Below are 6,036 nucleotides of genomic sequence, written 5' to 3'. Positions count from 1 at the left end.
AAACACGGCGCGCAAGTACATACCAAAGGTTTTCGATGGAGTTCAAATCCGGAGAACAGGCTGGCCAATCATAAACTTTGATATTTCTATCAGAAAACCTCGCTTTTGTCAGTTGTGAGTTGTGGATTGCAGCATTGGGCCTTATTACCGAATACACTACACGATAAAACTATGTGGAGTGAGCACAACCTTATTCCGGATTGCACGCCACTGTAAACATTTGGTAAAATTCATTAGGAATACTCCGAGTTCATCCACCGACGGTTTACACTTCACGCTCTCGTTTGTTTAAACAGCGATTCCTCGTACTCATCATAATCGCCGATCATACACTCTCCCGAAATGTTGGTATATATGACGAGCTTTTTGGTAAATATTACCAATATTTTGTAAATTTTTGCAAAACGAATTCTTCGTATATATTAGGCGATAACCTGCTGTAAGGCACGCCGCCATGTTTTCGATGCCAACATCTCAAACGTCAAAAGTATTTGTTTTCTTCGTTTTCTTCAAAAATATAATGAGGATCAACAGCTGTTTCAGTTGGCAATAATCTGACAGCGACCCGCGTTGACGGTATTGAGCTTCGTTTACTAGTTTAGGGGAGCGTCAACGAATAGCTGATTTTCAGTCGGAATGAACACATTTTCAAAACTAAGATTATGAATGAAAATTAGCTTTTTCAAATCAAATTAGTATTCTATTTCAATGAAAAACATTTTTGTTTGAAGATGGTGAAAAGGTCTCATACGAAAATTGTTTATGAAGACAGCTTTGTATTATAATGAAAAAAAAATCAGTGACAGTGTTGGAATTGTATAGCCAAATGGTTGAATGAAAGTCAGAGATACGTGTTTCAAGTAATGTGAAAATTTTCATTCAACTTTTAAAATGCATTCATTTATTGAACTATCTAAACTATTTAAAGTATTTATTGAACTATCTAAACTATCGACATCTGATCCTGCATCGATTGGGTCTAACCCACGGCTACAAATTAGGAAAAAAATACGCAATCATTACTACAGATAGCTATGACAGACTACTGAATTCTCACTATCATCCTCTCCCAGGACCTGCGTGTAATTACTTCTCAGCCAAACACATTCGGGAAATATCACGAAGCTGACGAAATCCAGGCGGCATTAAGTGATGCCAGCACTATGCCCTGTTACAACATTGACTTGACGCGCAGCGTCAGTGAATACAGATCCTCCGTCGTCACGATTCCGGAAAACATCCAATTGATCGAACCACCGATCACAATCGTCTGTAAAACGTTTATGGAGTTGTCCTTGACCAAATCCAACAGCATAAAAGTAGAACTAGAACTCGACAAGGCTCGTTTTTGTGTCTCGAATTACCCAGATTCCTTATTATTGAAGTGATGTCTTCGAATTCTCCCGTAGTAGACGAGCACGATGCTAGCAATCGAGATGGAAAATGAAAGGTGGGAAGATTTTTTAAATCTGTGACGTCACAGATTTTGTTTATGTATGTTACTTTTCTTATAATAGCCCACTACATAGGAAAAGTGTTGTTATTAAAAGTAAACATAAGCACAAGCAAAAAAAATAAATCAATGCTAGCGTTCAAAATCATAAAGTCCCGACATTCTAACAGAAACTGAAATTTTAATATTTTTGAAGTGTTCTAAACTTAATTTCAATTCAATTTTACTTCTCGTTACGTCGACCAAAACGTTAACAAACAAAGTCAGAGTCACATAAACTTTTGTTCCATGGATAAACATTTGACAGAGCATGGGAAAAAGGTTGCAAGTCATTTCATGTAAAATGAACTTGAAAAATAAATTTAATTGACTGCGTATAACTTAGATTGAGACAAAAAGTTTTCCGCTTGCGTCTTAGTTTTAGACGACTGAAGTTTTCAGCACCCTAATTGTGAAAAAGTAATTACAATTGCTGACAAAAGTCAAACTTCCATGAAGTTGCTCTAGAATCCAAACATAGTAGACATTAAAAATTGAATTAAACATTTTATAACATTTTATGATATGTTTTGTTTTTTTTTGTTCAGAATTCGAAAAATATGATTTGGAAATCTGTAATTAGCTTCTGTACATCCTCTTTCAACGTTATTCGTTTGCACATTCAATTTTGTACCATTTGAGTAACTGACTGGTATGCCTGATATGTGAACTTCCTATCTTCCTGGCTACTAACACAATCAAAGTTCAACACGACTAAAACCTGTGAATCTTTCCACCTTCTATCCTTCATCTCGACTAGCAATGATGCTATCCAATATGTATCAATATTAATTAAAGAACATAAATTGAATTGATTTTCAAGAATATTACTTACCTGTCCCGAATCGGGGTTAATTCGACCTTCTTCTATCGGAAAGAAGGGCCGTTAAACTCTATTAACAACTCTGTAATTAGGCTAATAATGTTATATTTACGTTTTCTTCGCGGTTTCCAGTAATGACAATCAAAAAAGTTACTAATACCGCGTAGTAAAATAAAAGGATGTGTATTGCATCTGACATTCATTTTACAAACGATTGGTAATATTTACAGAAAATGTATACATTCTATTAATCTTTGCATTACAAAAGATTTGGAAGCTTTTTTTGGTAATCCATTTTCTGGGTGTTTCGACACAACTCGAGGATAAATAAAACAAAATATAACTGACGTTTCTTTTAGGAAATGAACACAGGGTCATTTTGCTGTACACTCCACTTTATACGCGAAGTTCATTTTCACGATCGGTGGAACTGGGAATAGGTGCACGAAAGTGAAGTGAAATGTAAGCGTAGTGGGAACGTAAGTCTTAGCGGATACGGGAATAAGGCACATTGTCTTGCTGGATAAATAAAATCAGGATCTCACCATGTTCAATCAAACTTACCTCCAGCATTCCTACGTCATCTTCAGACTTCATTTTTGTCGTTATCCACGCCAATGGAACTTATCCTTTGAAGAAAAATGCACCTCAAACCATTAGTGATCCTCCACCACAGTTCCTGCTCATCTGAAAAACCGGAGCTTTGCGCAAACCGTGCTAGTACTACTGCCAGCCATCTGGTCCATCAAGGTTGAACTTTTTGATGTGGGACTACGTCTAACCGGAGTATATGGGGGTAAAATGAAAACCTAAACACAGAACATGCAGGAAAAAATGAAAGATTCCGAATGCTTATAACTCGAACATTTCTTACTGGATCGGAAAGATGTTTGCATTAATTGATAGGGAATATTTCTACGCTTCTATCGCTATTGATAAAATTTTATTAGCTAAACAAATGAATAATTGTAAAATGTTAAGCGTTATCTAAACGCCCTAACTGCCTCATTTTGATTGGCCCGATCTACGGTTTCCCTAACACAGCCATCAAAACCAAGCAGCCTTGTGGAAATCGGAATTGCAAATACATGAAAGTATGGGGACTTTTTTTCTCACCGGAATGAGTTCCCTAACACAGACTTCAAACCCAGCAAGCGTTGGAGAGATCGGCATTGCAAATACATGAAAGTCGGGAGTATTTTTGTTCCGACTGAAATATGTTTCCCTAACACAGACTTCAAATACATGGAGCGTGGGGTAATTGGCATCCCAAATACATGTAAGTCGGGGGCATTTTTGTTCCGACTGAAATGTGTTTTCCTAACACAGACTTCAAACCGAGATATCTGGGGAAATGAGCTCAGCAAATAAATGCAAACTGCGAGTACTTTTGTACTCGCTTGCCTTTGTGCAAACTAGAATATGTTTCCTTAAAACAGTCTTCCGAGGGTACTTCTGCACTCGCATGTTTTTTTTGCACTCCGAAAAGTGTTTTCCTAACACGGATTACAAAAGCAGGTACGAACACAACGCTTTGGCTCGGTTATTCAAGATTACATTGAAGGATATGCCTTCATAACCGTTTGCTACGATAACGCCTATTGATTAAACAATATGCGTTCAATGTACATGTCAAAATCGAAACTGAGTGCCTGAAGTTCATCAAATCAAGCAATTTCGCGGTTCAAGAAATACGTACACTTGAGAGATGCAAACTTCAGAAGGAAACGTAAAATAAAATAATCGTTTGATAATTCTTCCGTTCCCATAATTTGTCCTAGGCATCATACCAAACGTAAAAGGACTGTCATTAAATTTACTTACAAAGTAATAATCTTACAAAGAACATAGTCTATCACAATGCATTAATTGACCTTATATGGAATAATACAATATTTTTACTCTCAAAGCAAATATATTGAATTTAATCAAATTCGGGAATTGTTTCATTCAATCAAAAATTTAATCAATGCGAACGAATGATTGCTACGCTAAGGTAGTCCCACGTAAACCTTGCGGTTATATCATAGATATAACCCACCCATTTTTTTCATCCGAAAAGAGCACGTTGTTCCATTCCTCGGTCCTGGAAATGTACTTCGTAGCCAATTCGAAGTGATTCAATTTATGGCATTCCGTCAAGTTGAGTTTTCCGAGCCTTTTACGCCACTCCAAGTTCTCACTACTGGACAAAATTTGTTGAACGCGACGTGTAGTAACCGGAAGCTCCAATTCCGCACGGATTTGAGAAGCTGTTCTTTTCTGGTTCACTGCAATTCTACGAATTCCCCGTATATCCATCGCCGAGAGCTTACTTTTCTTTCCCCGTTTCTCAACGCGGTCATCTTCGTCACCGTTTTTCAAGATATTTTCAACAGCCGTGAGTGCCCGATGAATATTTCGACCGATTTTTTCTTTTAGAGAGGCCTCCATCGTTGTAGGCTTTGATTTTCACCTTTTCCTCGAACGTAAGATGCTTTGATCGACCCATGATGTCTAAATGGCAAACTTTGGAAAACTTTGATTTCACTACCAAACGAACCCACTTTAAGCACAATTTCGACTATTTTGAAAACGATAACAAACACCTGCCAAATGAGAACCATGGTGGATTTATTTCAGGGTGGTGCTATTTATATTTCGCACTGATTATTTGGGAATGTTGGAATTAAATTTGTTTACATTCCACACAACAATTCCACAGAATAACCATCATAATGTTGGCAAAAGATGATAAACAGGACAAAAGTAAGCTGTGGTGCAAAATCAGATATTTATACAGGGAATTTTGAATGAAATCGCCAAAAACCGCAGTGGTGCTGTTTTTATTTCGCTCAGTGTATGTTTTGAAACGTTTGAACACCTGATTTGTAACAGGTGAGCTAAAATAGAGCATTAAAAAAGTGAACAAACCAAGATCATATTTTCGACTGGACAAACCAACATTATTTATGTTATTTATTTAATAAAAAATACATTTTGTTTAAAACTATGTTAAAACAAATAAAAATTTTCAAAATTGAAATTTACTCTAAAACGTTTTTTTTTAAATTCTTGAAAAAAATATATGAATAACCCGTTCAATTTTCATCGAGAGATTGGCGCTTTTACAGGGAAAAAGTGTTTCTAACAACAACTTTTTATCAGTATTCAATTATTTGAAAATAATTTTATTGAAACTGACACTGAATGCATTTGAAAAAGTGGAAAACCGTTTGATTTCCGTTTATCAACCCGTTTTATAAAAACAGCTAAAATCCGTTTGAACCAATTAAGTAAACGGTTCATTAAATAGAGTCGTTTGGTAAAAACCATTTAAAACACGTTTAAGAATTATAAAACCGTTTAGTCCAACCATAGACGAATTTTGAAAACCCCGTTTCATAAAAGTGTGCCGTCCAATGAAACCGTTGAAAGATCGCTTAAAATGTAAAACCGATCCAAAATATGAATCTGTTCTTTGAGATTGTGAATAAAGTTTTTAAAAAGAATTTAATAACAACCGTTAAAAAAATTAAAGCGATTAGTCAAACTATTTAGTAGAACCTTTCAATAACGATTTAATATAACTGTTCAATAAAATTGTTTAATAAAAATTGTTCACTTGTTGAAAAAATATAAAACCGAATAATAAACGTTGAATAAAACCTTTGTGACTGCTCAATAAAAAAAAACAGTCCACTGGATAAAACCGCTTAACAAACACTGTTTGAAATCCGAT

The sequence above is a fragment of the Toxorhynchites rutilus genome, chromosome 3, assembly GCF_029784135.1.
Source record: "Toxorhynchites rutilus septentrionalis strain SRP chromosome 3, ASM2978413v1, whole genome shotgun sequence".
In the NCBI taxonomy this organism is placed as follows: Eukaryota; Metazoa; Arthropoda; class Insecta; order Diptera; family Culicidae; genus Toxorhynchites; species Toxorhynchites rutilus.
This window is presented reverse-complemented; position numbering follows the sequence as displayed.